General features: G+C 38.3%; 1 long non-coding RNA gene across 1 annotated transcript in view; it reads left to right on the top strand.

Moving 5' to 3' along the window:
* LOC109027779 (uncharacterized) overlaps positions 1-19,456 on the top strand; it is a 94,842-nt gene that overhangs the window by 45,240 nt on the left and 30,146 nt on the right. The window contains exon 2 of the long non-coding RNA XR_010134713.1: positions 17,155-17,216. This is a non-coding gene — a long non-coding RNA (uncharacterized lncRNA). The remainder of the gene's footprint in view (positions 1-17,154; positions 17,217-19,456) is intronic.

The following is a 19,456-nucleotide window of genomic DNA, read 5'->3' as shown; positions in this document are numbered from 1 at the left end:
CTCTTTCCTCCACCACTTTTCAAGCAGGCCCTATATGTCACATTACACAATTTTATTTTTTTTTCATATTATGAAAGTATCTTATTTTTTATTGATGTGTTCATGTTTTGTTTTGTTTCATTTTTCACTTGAGTATAAGCTTCTTGATAGTAGGGACTGTCTCTTCTTTATTATTGTAGAACATGCCTGGCATACAATAATAGATATTTAATAAATATTAATAGACCGATGGATTGACTATTTAAAGGTAGTAATGTCAATGATTTGGAAGATTTAGGCTAGGCATGGTGGCTCACACCTGTAATCCCAGCACTTTGGGAGGCTGAGGTGGGCTGATCACTTGAGGTCAGGAGTTCAAGACCAGCCTGGCCAACATGGTGAAACCCCGTCTCTACTAAAAATACAAAAATTATCCCAGCATGGTGGTGGGTGCCTATAGTCCCAGCTGCTAGGGAGGCTGAGGCAGGAGAATTGCTTGAACCTGAGAGGCAGAGGTTGCAGTGAGCTGAGATCGTGCCACTGCACTCCAGCCTGGGCAACAGAGTGAGACTCTGTCTAAAAAAAATAAAAAATAAAATAAAATAAAATAATTTGGAAGATTTTGTTCCCCAACAATGCTGAATAGAATATGTATTATTGTAATTATTGTATTTACTCCTTCAGACAAACCTATTTCTATAAGGGTGGTGAATAATTATAATACAACACTACTACTAATAAAAGTGCTTATATAGAACTTCCTGTATGCCAGACACTCTTCTGAACACTTTATAAATATTAATTTATTTAAGCAACAGCCTTGTGAAGCAGGTATGATTATAAATGCAAAAAATATTGAGTCATGTTTATCTTACAGGAATTCCTTCAGCAGCCTCTCATGTGTAAGTGGTACTTTCCACAAGAAGGAACCACTATTTATAGGAAGTATTAGGAAATCTGGGCACTACCATTGATTGCGGATTTACCAAGAACTGTGATAGGCATTGTGGGAGCTACCTAAGAAGATTAAAACAGAATCCTTCCTAGAAAGACATAGTATTCTTCTATGTATAATAGTACATCTCAGAAGGACTATACATCTATAAAGCACTGCATAATATCACTAAATACAATGAACAGATAGATTGATAAAATATTTACACCTTTGCATGCATACTTCTGATTTTTAGATGACAATATGCTTTCTATTTTGAAGACATGGAAATATTTATGAAGTTGGATGTGTGGATAAAGGCCACACTATCATACATTGGCCCCTAGCTTTAAAAATCTTAAGATATGTGAAAAGTGTTGGATCAAAAAATGAATATCCATATTTGGGCATCATGTGGTCTGCCCTTTCTGAAGAATGTGACTGCCAGTATTAGTGGCTATTCCTAGTTCAGATGCCATTTTTTCCTTTGTGTTACATTAAATCTTTTCTCCAATTATTTTAGGTTAATTGTAAACATAAAAACATTCGTTTAGAAGAATTAGCTACATGCCAGTAGATGAACTATAAATTATTTTAAACACAAAGAGTTAATTTAAGCATAAATATAGACAACATATTTTAAACCCTTCAGTAATATCTCCAGTATGGGTTGGGTGATACTTAGCCTATTTCACTAGAGAATTGGCAACACCCTTAGGCAGTTGTGACTAAGGGGACGTCTGTATTTATCTTGTTTTTATACCCTGTAGTGACCCACGCCCTTCGGTGCTAGTCTAGACACATCTGATTTCAGAGGTAATTGCTGGGAACTCCTGGTTTGTGTCTATAATTTCTCAGAGTTAAACCCCTAAAATACTTTAACTTTCTGTCTTAGCTACAGATTATACCAACTCCATTTTTATTCTGTAGCTACATATGTTCCCTATGATTTTTGTACAGATCTACAAATGTCAGTGATTATGTGCAGTTTTTAAAAATAGTATTATCTACTAATAGTGTGGTCAATTGAGAAAAATAATGAGACAAGTCTTAATCATTTTAGGAGATTTATTTGCCAAAGTTAAGGACACGCCCGGGAGACAGGTCTATGCCTTTCTCCGAAGATGATTTTGTGGGCTTTAAATTTAAAGAGGTAAGGGAGGGATATTGGGAAGTACACAATTTTCTTTTTTCTTTTCTTTGAGATAGAGTCTTACTCCGTCTTACTCTGACGCCCAGCCTAGAGTGCAGTGGTGTGATCTTGGCTTACTGAAACCTCCACCTCCCGGGTTCAAGTGATTCTCATGCCTCAGCCTGCTAAGTAGCTGGGATGACAGATGTGCACCACCATGCCGGGCTAATTTTTGTATTTTTAGTAGAGACAGGGTTTTGCCATGTTGGCCAGGCTGGTCTCTAACTCCTGGGCTCATATGATCTGCCCGCCTTGGTCTCCTAAAGTGCTGAGATTACAGGCATGAGCCACTGTGCCTAGCCAAGAAGTACACATTTTTTCATGTAGGAGATGAGTAGGGGAAAAATAGTCATTCATGGCTTTGTCTGGTTCCGTGAATCTGCATTTTTACATAAGATAACATAGATAGGACAGGGTTCAGGGAATCTGCATTTTTAAGTAAGATAACAAACAAAAATGGGGCAGGGGAACAATCAGATATGCATTTGTGCCAGGTGGGCAGAAGGGTAAATGCATTTGTAAAGATAAGCTATCAGTTTACATTGCCTTGGTGAATTTTAACAGAAATGCTTCAGGGTAAATATCTTGGAGCTCATTAGGAATTTCCTTGTGGGCAAAATATGAGGGAGGTGTGTAGTTTTTCATCTTGTAGCCATCTTATTTGGGAACCAAAAAGGGGAGGCAGTTTTGCATGACCCAGTTCCCAGCTGACTTTTCCCTTTGGGTTAATGAGTTTGGGGTCCCAAGATTTATTTCCCTTTTACACTGGCTGTAAGAAAAATAAGTGCTTTGTGCTTTGTGTTGGATCATCTTTTAGTAAAGTTTCTGTAGCTAGAATATGTGGGAGTTTAGGAATCTTTGTTACAGTAGGTTAAATTGTGTCCCTCAAAAAGAAATGTCTAAGCACTAACCCCTGGTACCTGTGAATGTAACCTGATTTGGAAACAGGGTCTTTGCAGATGTTACTAGTTAAGGATCTTGAGATGAGATAATTCTGTATGTAAAGTGGCCCTAAATCCAATAAGTGGTGTCCTTATAAGAGAAAGGAGAGGGAAATTTGAGATACAGAGACATAGAGAAAAGGCCATGTGAAGACAGAGTCAGAGGTTAGATGTTTGTAGCCCTAAGGCAAAGAATGTCAAGGGTTGCTGGCAGACACTGGAAGGTAGGAGTGGGGCATGGGAGAGATTGCCCCTCCAAGCTTCCAGAGGGAACCAACCCTGCAGGCATCTTGATTTTGGACTTCTGGCCTCTAAAACTGTAAGAGAATAAATTTTTGTTGTTTTAAGCCACCAATTTTGTTACAATTTTACCAATTTTGTTACCAATTTTGTTACTGTAATTTGTTACAGTAGCTTTAGGAAGTGAATATACCTGGTTATAGGTGAGGAAATAACAAGCTCCGGCTTGAGTAATGCCATGAAGATGCTCTCCTGTTACTGAGCATTGCATCCTTCATGGTTATTTTCTGTCATATATCATCAAATGTGTCAGGCCTCTGAGCCCAAGCTAAGCCATCATATCCCCTGTAACCTGCATGTATATATCCAGATGGCCTGAAGCAACTGAAGATCCACAAAAGAAGTGCAAATAGCCTTAACTGATGACATTCCACCATTGTGATTTGTTCCTGCCCCACCGTAACTGATATGATATATTCTGTGCCCCCCCACCCTTAAGAAGGTACTTTGTACTATTCTCCCCGCCCTTGAGAATGTACTTTGTATGCCTATCCCAAACCTATAAGAACTAATGATAATCCCACCACCCTTTGCTGACTCCTTTTTCGGACTCAGCCCGCCTGCACCCAGATGAAATAAACAGCCTTGTTGCTCACACAAAGCCTGTTTGGTGGACTCTCTTCACACGGACATGCATGACAAAATGTACACTTTGGCTGTGTTAAGGATTATTTCTCCCACCCTTTATAGTAAAAACAACTCAGTACCAACTAACTAAATAAAGACTAATCTGCACTTCTGTGGTTTAGCTTTTTAAATACTCCATGTGTGCTTTACATATACACTTACTACAAAATTCCTATTGTTATCATATGTTTAGTAATATTTTAATAAACAGTGACCAACTTAGGATTTTGGTAGAACTAAAATCTTTTTTTTTTTTTTTTTTTTGGAAAATCTGGAGCCTTCTAGAGAAGTTTTAATGAAAATAGTGCAGAGAGAAAACATGCTTAGCAACATGATCTTAGAGACCTGAGATTGCCATTTGTACATTATGGGTTTTCAGGACGCAGAGAGAAAACCATGTTGTGTTGGGATAACTGAAGGAACTACCCTACACCCGTTCTTCTCCAGGGCCCTTCTGGGAGCCAGTTTTATGGTGAATTTATTGGATGTTACTTCTCAGAGTGTATCAGAGATTCTTCACATTCATGGACTTTAATCTTCCCCTTGTCAGCTGCAGCCACAGTTCTATTTCTGTGCTCTCTGAATTCTCGGTGGTCTTAATAGTTCTAAAAAGTGAAAGCTTGTGTTCATGTAGTCAGTAATCACAGTTGGTGAACAGTAATTATAGTTGTAGTTTTTCTAAAAGGTACAACCAAGAGTTCTTAATCTGGATTCTGTGTATTCAGATGTGGGGGGAGGGGAATATTTATTAAGCTCAAACTGAAAATGAGAATTTCTTCCAACTATAAAAGTAGGCTCTAAACCACAGAGCCATGGAGTACTACATTGTATTAGTATATACCTGTGACTGTCACACTAGAAACCTCTACTGATTTTTAAAATTTCCTCACATGGTATAGTTGTCTTGAAATATTATACATGCTAATTAGCACACTGAAATTATAGTAGTTATTTAATATATTAACAAATAATTTGCATATTATTATATAAGAAAACTTTCTTTTAAGACTCTGATAGCTGTATTTAAATTGCTTTTCAATTACAATTTAAATTAACTATTTTGTTGCTTTTGTAAACCTATTTTATGCATTTCTAAGCATTATTCCGAGGACTCCATAGGCTTCACCAGACTGCCAAAGAGGTTTATGGCACAGAAAAATTTAAGAACTTTTGCCTTAGTTCTTAGAAAGACAACTAAGATCTGAGGGCAGTAAATCATTTACTCCTTTAGAAGACTGGGTTATTTAGCACATTTCCTTTTAAGGGCATAGGTGAATGACAATAAGTAATGTTTCCATTTTCCAAAATGATCCAAGCTTTTGTTTTTTTTTAAATTACTTTACATTTTATTTGTATTATATGTAACAACTCTTTTGCTATCACATTGAACAAAACTTATTAGCTTTTCTTCCAAAGGGTGCACTAGGTTATAATCATCAATCATTGGCAACTCTCAATTTTGGTTTTGCATGTGTGAAAATCTTTACTCTGCCTTTCTCATATATTGACCTACTGTATTTGATTTGTCACTGGAAATGAAAAGAAGCATGCTACCCTCAGAATGTTAGTGCTGGAAGGCACAAAGTCATTTCATAAGACAAGAGAGGCAATAGAGGAAGGAAGGTCATGTAGAAAGGGTGTCATGGAATTTCCTTTACAGAAATGAAAGTGCTCTGTATTTCTATTGCTGTGCTTTTCATAATGGCAAATGATTCTGCTGATGGAATGGCTTTCTGAGTGTATAGGTGTGGCTGGATTAACTCTGATATGTCATGTAATTGCACTCCTCTGATGTTCAAGGCAAGCAGAGCTGATTATTTTTGCCTCTCTTTAGGGCTAATGGCTGCAGAATGCTCTTTCTTTTCTGAACTGGTTTTTAAAAACTACCAGTAACAAAATCTATGTACATATTTACATATGAATGTTTGAGTAGCAGAATCATGTTCATTCAACAACATTTGTTAAGTGCTGACTATCTGCTAGGGCTGTGCTGTGGACTTGGTTTACAAGCTAACACCATCAGCCTTCTCAATAGACCCCTTTTGTAACTTTACAGAGAGGCTGGAAGACATCGTGCTGTCAACTATGTTCTTCTCCAAATCAGATTTTTCTCCTCAGGATCACTTTCCTCCTCAGATCCCGTTCCAGAATCCTGTTTCTACCAATTTTACTCTCTTTTAAGCATTTTCAAATTCTGGGTTCACTGGTCCTTTCTCCTGAAACCCCCTATTGCCACAATCAGATCTCCAATACCAAAAAAAGGAAAAAGAAAAAAGCAAAAAAGCTCATGGTCAGTCCTCTCTTTTCTGCTTTTCTTCTTTTAATTTACTTGAAAGACTTCTCCTTTCTAATCTGATATTCTCTCTCATCAAGCCACTGAAAATGCTCAGTCATTTTTCAATTGTGAATTTTGGTGACTATTCTCAAACTTAATTTTCCGACCTCTCTGAGGTGCTTAAAACAGTGACCACACTCTCCGTATAACTCCTTAACATCACCAGTGTGTGCTGTCCTGATCTCCTCTGCTTTTTGTGTGGGTTTTTAGTCGTATTTCCCCCATCTATTTATTCCTAAATGTGGACCCTCCTCAAGGGTTTGTTTTTGTCTTTCTTACCCTCTCTTGGTACAGACTTAAGCTCATGTCACCTGTCAGCCCGTTGAACAAATCCCATATCTGTACTTCCAGTGTTCTTTCCTCCTGGGCTGATAGACATTTTCACCAATGCTAGGCAGATGCCTCCTTATTTATACCAGTCCTCCTCCTAATTTCAGGTTTTAGTTACTGGTCTTATCATGCTTCTAGTCATCAGGCCCCAGACTTGGGACAATTATCTTTGACTCTTTCTCCCACTATCTCACATAATTGTTCACTGAGTTTATCCAGTCTACCTTCTCAGCATTTTCCATTCTGTTTTCTCTTTCTAATTGTACAGCCTTTTCTTTGTCAAGCCTCATTCTCATTCCTGATTCCTCTTATCTGTCCTCTCCCTGTTCCCTTCCAATCCCATTCTATGCTGTACACTACTCCCTGGTTTATTTTCCAAAAGCACTGTTAAGACTAGTCTAGAAAAACAAACAACAAACAAACAAACAAAACTTCCAACAAATCTACTGTTCCTGTACCAAGCACATGCATACCTCATTTGAAACCCAGGCCTTGAAACTACTCTCTTTCCTCCAGTGGAGCAGAATGGGGAGGAGTTTTGAGGGTTTGCAGCTATCGACAACAGCAACAGGTATAGAAAATAACCTCCTCTAACTTCCTCCCTTCCTCTTTCACTTTTTTTTTCCTTTTGGCCACTGTATCCTAGTGAATGGGCTAATATTAACTGGTCCTATACAGATTCTAAAATATTAGTATTTAAGACCCTGGCTTTAACTAAGGGAAACCAACTAAAGCTAGATGAAAGGAAATGAGACACAGTGCTAAGAATGTAGTTACATATCAAGGGATGGGAACAGGGACTGCAAAGTCATTGAGTACTCTTCTTGTGTTTGCTCCTTGATTTTCTTGTGTTTCTGCTTCACCCTTCTCTCTGTGGACTCTTTCTCTAACATTTGTTCTTAGGGTGCAATGTAGCCATCCATAGCTCCTAAATTCACAAGCTTTATTTCCTGGCATATGGAGAGACAAACTCTCCATATCTCAGTACCAATTCCCAAAGTCTTCCTTTAGAAAATCTGATTTTTTTCTTTTATCTTGGTTCAGTGTATACTTGAGGCCCAATTACCAGAGGCCTGAGTGGAGATGTTATGTGGTACAACATGGCTTCCCAGGCTGGGCATCCCTGAAAGATAAGGGGGAGGGTGATTTTCAGTGAAAGGAGAGGAGGCTAGTAGTTTGTGAGTTGAGAGGAGTTTCCAAAATAGGTTCATTCAAAACTGGGGCTCTGATATGGTTTAGATCTGTGTCTCCACCTAAATCTCATGTTGAAATGTAATCCTCAATGTTGGAAATGGGGCCTGGTGGGAGGTGATTGGATTATGGGGATGGTTTCTCATGGTATAACACCATCCCACCTTGGTGCTGTTGTCACATTTGTGAGTTCTCATGAAATCTGGTTGTTTAAAAGTGTGTGGTACCTCTCCCACTCTCTCTTGCTCCTGCTCTGGCCCTGTAAGATGTATCTGCTTCCCCTTCACCTTCTGCCATGATTGAAAGTTTCCTGATGCCTCCCCAGAGGTTGAGCAGAAGCCACTATGCACGCTGCACAACCTACAGAACTATGAGTCACTTAAACCTCTTTTCTTTATAAATTACCCAGTTTCAGGTATTTCTTTATAGCAATGTGAGAACAGATGAATACAGGCTTCATGGTGGGGTAACAGAGAAAAACTGACTCCCCTACTTACTAGCTATGTGGCTTGGGGCAAGTCACTAAACTTGACTAATACTTCACGTGATTACTGGAGGAATCAAATGAGATTATATTATGAAAATATACTATGTAAATGGAAGAGAACTATGCAATAGATGTTTATTGTTATTATTGACATACTTGGTCAGTCTGGTAAGATACCTCTAAGAACATGGGAATGAGGGAATTAAGAATTTTCTCTTTATAGATAAATTGTAAAATTAGTCCTTGTGAAGGGCAGAAAGTCTTCTAGGCCAGCAAGACTGACCTCTATTATTTTTGAATATTTTAACTTATCTAATAAGTGAATGTACCAATCAGAAAGGGGGTGAGTCAGACTGAAATCTTGATTGATGATAGATTCAATCAATCATAACTCCAATACTACTTCCTTCAAGAACTCTCTGATTATTTAACCAACAGTAGACTCTGTTTCTGAACTCCTATGTAATTTGTTAAACTCCATGTGCAACTGTCATACTAAAAAAAATGTCATTAGCAGGCTTGGATTGACAGAAAGACAAGACATAAATACCCTTTGAGTACATAAAATGCATTTTACTCGTAGTAAGAATGCAGTAGAAAACAATGTTTTGATAAATGATAGCAAGATCAGCAGCATCATCTGAGACAAATATTCAAACTTCCTATGACTTTATCTAGCCAGGAGTTTCACAATTGTGAGCACAGATTACAAGTCCTTCTGAAAGTGTAACTTGTCCCCTTCCATGCCCAACGCTTATGTATAAGGCTAGAGAAGTCTTATACATTGTCTAGTCTGTATATGTGCTTGGTACTTTTTCACTTGGTCCAGGTATACCTCTTCAACCTCAGCATTATTTGATGAAACAACACAATTGTGGCAGTACATTCATTCATTACTCTGAGACTCTTGAGACTAATTCAGCTGATCCAACCACATTCTTGAACTCAGGGCTGTAGAAGCAGAATAGGCATCAGTATCCCAGAATTCTTTGGATTCACACTAAGAAACTCTTAAACCATCTAAAAGATATTCCCCTAGAATTCTTAAAGCACTTTAACAAAAACATAGAGCCTTGTAATATTCATTGGTGTGCTATTTCCCTCATAGATTATAAATTTATGGAAAGAAGAGATTATACTTTATTTATTTTTAAATCTTCCATATGCCCAGCATAAAGCCTTGTGTATAGCTATAAAAACAAAAATTGTTAACAAATAAATCTTCATTATTAATATCTAAAACATGGATACCTACATAATCCTTTTGCCTTTCCTGTTTTCTGAAGACTCCTACTTGTTCTTTAAAAACTTAGATCATTTGTCACCTTGTGTGTGACATCTTCCTGACATTCTGCAAGAAGCTAGTCATCACCCTCTCCCACCGTATCCTCAATGGCACTTTAGACACAGCTTTACAAGGACTGTGTTGGAATAATATGTTCTCCACCAGACTGTGAATGTATCTAAGGCTTGGACCATGATTTATTCATTTTTGTGGTCCTTTCCAGTGGTGACAAGTAGGGCATGGCATTGAGACTGTTCATCATAAGTGCTTATTTAAGGAATGAGTCCCTAGGTGCTCCCTTTCCCATGAGTGCGTGGTATTGTAATGGAACCTACAGCGGTGTGATTAGTATGTCCTCTTATGTAGAAAAGCAACATAACAGTGGGTAAAAATATGGGCTCCAGAACTACATTAGCTGGATTGAATTCTGGATCTGCTACTTACTAGCTGTGTGACTGGGGTAAGTTACTTAGCTTCTCTGTGCCTCAGTTTCTTTGACTGTAAAATGGAATATTAATATATCACAGAGTTGTACTAAATGAGATAATATTTTTAAGGTTCCCAGTAGATGTTGGCAATTATTATTAGAGAACTTTTCAGTACATGGCTACTGAATTTAGTAAATTGGGGAAAAAGAAAAGAATGGAATCAGGTATTTTGCCTCATTTTAAGAATGCCTTTACTTATTTTTTCCTTCCATTAGTTTCCTCACGTTTTTACCTTTCCCTTCCTCTTCTTACTTTTCTAATCCTGTTCTATTTCTTCCTCTTAAACTGAGTGGGAGGAGGTGTTAGTGATAATCAGTGTCAGAATTGGAAGTTGAAAAAGCAATCGTTCTTGGAAGTCACTAGATTAAGCAGAGTAGACTACAGTAATAATAAGATTTTGATATATAGGAGTCATTTGGAAAGGATTCCTGGATGTGGGCCTAAAAGGTTTCAGGAGGAGTATCCAAAAATTAAAGGAATATGAATTGGCCAAGAGATGAAATACATTTGATATCTTTTACCCTTGTTGGCTATTTCATCATTCTTTACTTAAAGCAAATAAAATGCCACTAACATTTTGGATAAGCTATACTTCCTTAGCTAAGGGAAGCCAACTAAAGCTAGATGAAAGAATCCAGGGCTCCAAAGCTGAGATTCCCTTATTTATAAAAAGGTTTACACTTCGAGGTGTGCAGCCATAAATCTTCTTCATCTTTTGATTTTTATGTTAATCCTAAAATCTCTTTTGGCAAAATTTTAACTTCTTTGTGTTGATTGTAATTTGATCATTGGTAGTTACATAAAATATGATGTAGGCAGGGCTGTTTGCATTGCTTTGTCCTTGAAATTCTAGGTATATTTGACTGTCTCTCTTTAACTACTTGTAGTACAGTCATTGTATACTATAGACCAGAACTACAGAATTCTTGAAACTTTTTTTTTTGCCATTTTTCTCTAGAAATTCATTTTGTTACTAGAAGAGGACAGTGCCAAAATATGCCCTCTTTAGTGCCTTTAGCTTAACCAGGTTAGTTCATTACAAAAACAGGTATTCACGTAGTTAGCCTAAATTTTTAGTGTGTTTCCTCATCCCTTAAGTAATACTGTGTTTCCTATATAATCAATTATTTGGGAAATCAAGAGGGCTGAGGTAGAATACAAGGGTGGCTATCATGCGATTATGTTTGGATGAAGTAGATTTCAAGTCTGGAATTAAGACTGATATGCTAAATGCATTATTCAAGCACTGGGAAAAAAGCCTAAAGTTAAAAAAAAAATTAAAGTAAATCTTACATGAAGTAACTTTGTGCTTAGTAAGTAGAGTGTTTGCTTTGGGGAATAAGATGAACATGAGAGAGAAGCATATATACTATGGTAATTGGAAGCTGCAACAAAACTATCCACACATGACTGGAAATGGATTCTGATGACACATTAGCCTCAAAGGTGAAGCTTGAGTGGCTTCTAAGGCCATCAAAACTCAAGGGTACGGGAGCATACTTATTTACAGTGTTCTTTTATTAAAGATGCTGAAGGGATGGCTCACAAGGTCAATGTGAGACACATTTTAAATGAACTGCTCTCCTGGTTTTCTTCAAGGCCCTGCTTACAAACTATGCCTCATTTAACAGAGGCACCCAAATCAAATGTCCTTGTTTTCTTTAGTTTTTTCAGAATATCCAAGCAGAAATTGTTGAGCAAATCTTTCATTTTCATATTTTCTGGAATAGTGTATTTATTTAATTATTTTAAGGGATATATTGTTTCTTTTAAGTTTTATTTTAGGTTCAGGGGTACATGTTCAGGTTTGTTATATAGGTAAACTTGTGTCGTGGGTGTTTGATGTACAGATTATTTTACCACCCAGGTATTAATATTAAGCATAGTACCCAATAGGTATATTTTTTTCTGATCCTCTACTTCCTTCCGCCCTCCACCCTCGAGTAGGCCCCAGTATCTGCTGTTCCCCTAAAAGATATTTTAAAATTACTTTTAACTACCCAATTTGAGTAGATGGGTAGATTTTTGCCACAAAATTTAATATGTCAACTCTGGAATTAGTAAAAATATCAGTCTGTTTATGGATACATGTTCATTATGGAGAACTTTACCAGTGGTAAGGTGATAGGGTGTATGGAAACTTTCATTGAGTAAGAGATTGAGAGGGTATTTCTGTTTTCTCTGGTTATTCCCTGTGACCACAAAAATCAGGAAGTGGTGATGAATAACAGATTCAAAGATCTAAATAACTAACTAAATTTTACTTGACTTAACAAACTATAAAATATGGTACTTGCTTATGAACCAAAAGTTCAGATGAAGAATGAGAAGGTATGAATTCAAAAGAACTTCTATTTAATACCTTTTTAAAATTTGTTTTTAAATTGTGGCAAAATACACATAACAAATTTACCATTTTAATTGTTTTTGTGTGTACAGATGAATGGCAGTAAATTCACGCACATTATTGTACAACCTTCACCACCATCCATCTCCAGAACTCTTATTTAATACTGTTTTTTGAGGTGAAAGTCCTACCCACCAATTATGAAAATCAAAGAGTAGAGCTACCTTAAGGAATATAAGAAATGGGAATCATGACTAAAGGTAGAACTTACAGACATACATTTGGCATGAGTAGAAAAAGATGAACAGGCAGGTCCACCATATTTCAAGTGATTTCATGCTATAAGTACTATTTATATACAAATACACTTAATCTGGCCTGGCATCTGATGTCCGTACAAAATGTCAACGCCTAAAACCTTGGAATATGTTTAATTGTCAAGGATTAAATCAGATGCTGTGCTGTGTGCTGCTTTGGCCACAAATTGGATAAAAGGGCAGGGGTTGTTATTTCTGTTCTGGGGCTCGGCTCTTCTTAGCTCCCAGAGGTTTAATGACCCCTTCTTGCTATAACCTCATGCCTCCCATGTCCATAATAGGCAGAAGAACTTTAGGTCATAGAGAGGCCTTTACTTTCCCATGTTCTGCATGGTCAGAGAAGTGCTGAGAATGGTGAATAGTTGACACCAGGATTACAGATCAGGGTAGTCTAATGAAGTTGGAAATATGCAAGAAGGTCTGGAAGAGTCTCTGTTTCCCTTCATACCAAGCCAGAGTTTTGATGGCAGTGGCTGCTGCCATGATGCCCATGGGCTGCGGCAGGGAATCATGGATGGGGCTGCACACTCCATGGAGCCAGTGAGAGCCCTGCCCCTTCTGAATTGGGATGGGAGCTCCCCATGCTTCTGCAGCCACCCAAACTGCAGCTGCAGACCCAGGCCTCCTGCTCTAGGGAGCAAGCAGTAGCTCCACCCAGGAGGGACTGCAGCTGAGGATCGAGCCTCCCTGTGCTCTTGTGGGAGTTGGGAACAGGCAGGATCTGCCTTCCCTGGTGCAGCTGCAGCCGCCTCACCTGTGGCTGCAGACCTGGGCCTCCCACTCCAGGAAGCAGGCAGGAGTCTGGGACAAGCTCGGGAGCACTGCCCCTTCCAAGTTGGCTGGGCAGGAGCTCCTGGGTGCAGCTGCAGCCTGCAGCCTGCATCCTGCACCCTCGGGGACCCCAGGAAGGGCCCTCAACTTCTTGCAAGCTTGAGGGTGTCTACTCCTACTGCCTGGCCTCTCTCCACTCCCCAGGCACCTGCTCCGATCTTGGAGCGGGAGTCAGGGCCAATGTCAGGGGCCATGAATGACAGCAGGAGGCAGGTTGATTCCTGGCTGGAAGGGGGCAGGTCCCTAGTAAGGCCCCACCTTCAGGCTAGGGAGGGCCTGAAGGCTGGGAGCCAGGCTGCCAGTCCTGCAGACTAGAGTGGGGACTCCTGGTGCCTCTTCTGGGCCCACCTGTGGCCACTCATGGAGCAATCCGACCACTTCCTCCCCTCTGAGGCCCATAAAAGCACTGGGCTCAGCCAGAGCAGGGCAGAGGATGGCCAGAGGATGAAGACGGCAGAGAAAGGACAGGACAGGATGACCAGGTGCAGAGAGGAGTGCCTTCTCTCCTGATAGCTAGAGAGGATGGGAGGACTAGCAGAGGCGACCTGCCTGCAGAGAGGAGCTACCCTCCAGGGCCACCTATCTGCAGAGAGCTGAACACTCTACTGGACAACCTGTCTACAGAGAGGAGCTACCCATTCCTCTGAGCTGTTCTAACACTAAATAAAACTGTCTTCTTCACCCTTCACTTGTCTGTGTACTTCATTCTTCCTGCACACAGGACAAGAACTTGGGCAAAGGCACCATGGCTACACAGAAGTTTCCAGCTAGAAAAATCAACACTCGACACTCCAGAGATCCAGTAACAGTTTGATGCTAGTGCTACAGGGCAGAACTGAGCTTAAGATTGGCTGGAAATGAGAAGAGCAGATGTTTTCCCCCAAGTAATTGTCTCATTGTAAGAATTGGTTATATAGTATTTTCAAAATTGTAGGTCATGATGGTGAAATTAATAATAGATTACTGCAAACATTTTAACAAACTGAAATAGAAGAGAGTAGAAAATATCATGAGTACTGCTTCATGAAACTTTCTTAGTTGTATGTATGTGTGGGTGTGGATATGGGTATTGTAAGTGGGTGTTTGTGTGCAATGGAACATTTATTTTTTACCAAGAGTCACTGAGAAAAAACTTTAAATCCACTGAGGTCAGGAACCACTTGCTTCTAATTTTTACGGAGTCTAATTTCCCCAAGGTATTAACTAACATCTGGATGTAATTAAAGTATATCTGTATACTTTTTTCTCAGCATACTTCTGGTTACAAATAATTCTTGTTAACTCAAGCTAATAATAGAGCATGAGCCAGTATGTGGGAATGGTAATTCACTACTAAAAATAGCTAGTATTTACCATATTGCCCAGTTTTGTTCTATGAGTATTATATGTATTGATCCTTACTACAATTCTTTGGGATAGGAAACATTATCATCCCCATTTTACAGATGGAAAAATGGAGGCCTTGAGATCTTAAGTAAATTATCCAAGTTGACATAACTGGTAAGTGGCCAGATGGGATTCCAACCGAAGCATCTGACTTCAGAGTTCATGACCTTGACCACTACACTACGCCACCTTTCACTATACTAAACAGAAGTATTTTGTAAACAAAAAAATTTTATATTTATAATATCACACTATAGACTTGAGTCTTTGGTAACATCTGGTTCAAGTGATTGAAATAATGTTATCACTGTCCTTTTCTGATAATTCCATTTTAGAAAATATTTGCCTTGTTCCTTAATCATCAGTGTGGTAAAAAGATGCAGTGTGACCACTGTCTAAAGTTAGGCTAGCTTATAGTTCATTTTCCTGGATGTGAAGAGAAACAGTATCCATGAACATTGAATAGTGTGTATTAAACAAGCTAATTTTTCGTTTGAAGTCTCAGTTAGATGTTTTCTATTGGCAAGTCTCTGCATATTGGGGTCCAGAGAGTGACTATGCCATTCTTTCAACCACAAAACAGGTAAGGGGTATTGCATGCCACTTTTCTGGCATTTTACTGACTTAAGACTTAAAAAATCAAACAAAGTAGAGTTAGAATTAAACATGAACTATTTGAAGCGATCTGCCTTAGATGGCTGAATTATTTTGAATAGTAAATGTTGTATCATTTGCAAACAAGGCCTCATTATTATCCTCAGGACTTGTTATTTCTTGTTGCTCCAGAAGACTTCCAACTGCCAATGTCTGCATCGGTGTGCCTGAGGTCTGTTCCTGAACCACTCTGGCTGCTCCTGTGCAGTTGGCCAGAATTGCTCAGGTGTTAACAATCTTGAAACCGTCCTTCAATCACTAATAAGACTCATATATAAATATCTCAGTTTCCTCATTCCTAGGATTAGATGGATTAATTCTGAAATATAATTTATAATTTCCCTGCCAGATTAAATTCCAATAACCCAGTATGGCAGGTGGTTGTGGTGAATTATAAACTAACCACAAATTCTCCTCTTGCCTGTCATATGATATTGCAGATGCCCCATCAAAACATAGAGTCCATTTCCTCAATCTTGAATCCAAATGGACTTGCTTTGTTCATTGGGAGATTAGCAAACATGACCCAATCAGAGGCTTGAAAAGTGCTTGCATGTTGGGGCTAGTTTTCTGGAACCTGAGAATGCCCCCTAAAGGAGTCCAAGCTAGCCTGTTGGAGGATGAGAGATGGAGACTGAGAGACCAGCTATTCCAACTAAAGCCACCTAGACCAACCATTAGACATGCTCCTGGCCATTGAAGACAGGTAGACCTGGTAGAGTGTCCAGCTGAATGTAGATATCAGCTGAGACAGTCCAGGTAGGAAGAACCACCTGGATGACTCACAGAAGTGAGAGAGACTATACATGTTTGTTTTTAAAGTCAGTAAGTGATGGAGTGGTTTGTTATGCAGCAGAAACTAACCAACACATTTGCTTGCCAGCTTACTCCCCATTGGTTGCCTTTCTTTCCCTGTATCTCTTTCCTACTCTGCTACTGGAGTTTCCTGAACCTCCCAAATAAATGTTCACTTAAATCCTTGCCTCAGGATCTGTTTCTTAAAGCTAAAATAGTCTTTAATTATTTTTTATACTCACTGAAGTCTTTTTCCTTAAGAATTCTCAGTAGAAATTGTGAGCTGTTAAGAGACACTGAACAAGAAATAGAGCAAAAACAGGCTTCCTCTTTGAACAACTCTGCAGTGGTCAACTTTGACGAGCTCACAGGTTGGAATGTTCTCTCCTAGAATGTCATACTCTCTAATTCCCCTAAATCAGAGTGTAATGTATGCCTTTTGTTCTTCTCCAGCACAATAGTAAAAATCCTTTATAAGCCATTAGATCTGGGAAAATTTGTCTTCCTAGGCTTAAGTGAAAGTGCAGATTTGATCACATTCCTATTTGCAATGAATGAGGAAAAGGTGGCTACTCCCATGAAGCTTCACTATGATTCCCTTCTTCTTTAACCAATTTATGTTCAGTGTGATTTGAATGAAAAAAAGAGAAATTTAGAGAGAAATTTAAAGAGAAGTTTATAAGCTTAGTGGTTTTATGAATCAATGAAAGACAATTTCCTTTGGATTTTTTCTAGGTAGCCAAAACAGAAGACAGAGTTATTGTAACTAGATTGCCAGAAAGCAGAAAATTTACCAGGTAAAGTTGCAAAGAAATACTAGTTGTTTTTGATATCATCGTGTGTGTGCGTGTGTGTGTGTGTATTGGGGAGCAGGAAAGCTTGGGATAGTGAGAAATAAAAGAAAGGAAGATACACTTATAGGACAGATATATTCATTAACTTGCAGATATATTGATTTTATAAATCCTTTAATACAAGCAAAATAATTTTAAATGTGGTTATGTGAATCAAATTTTTCCAAATCTTTGTTTTTTTCACAAACTATGTGGTGATTATATGAACCTAATAATGTAACTCTTAAAATATTTATTACCATACATAAAAAATTAGTGTAGGGATTAAAATTATCAATGCTTCTAAAACCTGTTCTGTTTATGCCACTTCACAAAGAGCACTATTTACCAGAGGTACAGTCTCCTGTTCTTGATTATTTATTCTACCAGCATCTTTCTCTAGAGAACTTTCGCATTTGCTTGATGTACGACTTTGGGACTATTAATATTACTTTGGCTTCCCATTGTAGCCCTCTGACACTGCTTCATTGTAAGAGTGGTTGTTATTTATTATCATTTCAAGGTGGCAAGATAGGACAATATCTCTAAGAAGTATCACACAAATTATTCTCTGTCATTGCGATGAATAGTTGCTTTCTTTTCAATCTTCTGGGGCACACAAAGTACATTTTCTTTGGCATATAGTTTCAAAATATATAGTATTTTTATTAAAACATAATATGCATTCATTATAGCTGATTCTGGAGTAAAGGTATAACAGCAATAATCAAAACTATATGTATTTCAAATAGTTAAGGGCAACTTAATAACTAAATAATAACTAAATTTCCTTCCAAAATTTTTAAAGTAAATATGTACATTTATTTTAAACTTAACTGGCATTATACCATATTTAAAAGATAGAATACATTTTAAACTTAAAACTGGACTGTAATTACTTTTCAAACCTCTAAATATTTTAACATCATGTTAATGGTTTCATTGTATCTCCCTGCATGGATGTTCATGACTTGTTTTACTCAGCCCCTATTACTAGACGTATATGTCGTTTCCAAATTTTCATGATTATGATTACACACAATGCCGACATCCTTGTAATGAAATCTTTCTAGTCATCTATTATTATTGTCTTAAATTCCCATAAATAAAATTACTACATCAAAAAGTACTACATTTTTGAGACTTTTGATATATTTTTCTCTTGAGGAAGTCATACCTATTTGCATTTTCAGGGCAGATGCTTCAATAGAGCTAGCAAGCCTGCTATCTTTCCCTCCTTCCCGAGTCTCGTCTCCCTCCCGCACCCCAGCCTGAGACTGCCCTTGCCAGAACTCATTACTCTGGTTGTAGCCATTAAAACCACCTGACTTTCTATCTTTCAGAGACTTTCCCTGTTCTTAAAGGCTCAAGGTGCTCACTACCTGGTCCTATGGCACATGCGTGCTAAAATGACATCAGAAGGAAGAGCTGCTCCCTTTGTGGGCTTTAGCCTACCACGACTCTTCTCCTGGGGGGCTATGCCTGCTGTTATTGTTCAACTTGAGGGACATGAGGGGTGAAAGAAAGTCATCCACAATCCTCAACACACACTCTTGATACTCTCCCTCCAAATGAAATATCTAAGTGCTTAGATTTTAATCATTTGTTTATTCATCTAATTAATAAATATCATTTAAGAACTTTCTATGTGCTAGTCACTTTACAATGAACAAAAATATACCAATTCATGAACATAATGGAGATTACAATCTAGTAGGAATAGATAATTAGCAAATATGCAAGTTTTCTATGTATATTAGGTGTAACATATAACCCATGTTATAATGTGTAACGTTAGGTAGTGACAAGTACTATGAAGAAAAATTAAGAAGAATATGAGAATAAAGAGAGAGAGAGAGTGAAAGAGAGAGAGAGAGCAGGGCTAGTTTTCTAGATGACAGGTCAGGGAAGGCCTTTCCGAGAAGATGGCATTTGAGCAGAGAGACCTGAAGGACGAGAGAGAATAAGCCGTGCAGGTATCTGTAGGACATATTGATGTCTGGATCAAGAAACGGTAAGTGCAAAGGCCCTGAGGTGGGAGTGTGCTTGAGAAGAATAAAGAGACCAGTGTGTCTGGATGGAGTAAATGAAGAGGAGAGTAGAAGGAGATGAGGTCAGAGATGACCAAGAGTTAGCTAAGGTAAGTAATATAGGGTTCTGCCAATGTAAAGACTAGATTTTATTTAAAATGTGATTTGAAGCTA

The sequence above is a fragment of the Gorilla gorilla genome, chromosome 6 (genome assembly GCF_029281585.2).
Source record: "Gorilla gorilla gorilla isolate KB3781 chromosome 6, NHGRI_mGorGor1-v2.1_pri, whole genome shotgun sequence".
Classification (NCBI taxonomy): Eukaryota; Metazoa; Chordata; class Mammalia; order Primates; family Hominidae; genus Gorilla; species Gorilla gorilla.
The sequence above is the reverse complement of the archived record's forward strand: the minus strand, read 5'-3'. Positions and strand labels throughout refer to the sequence as shown.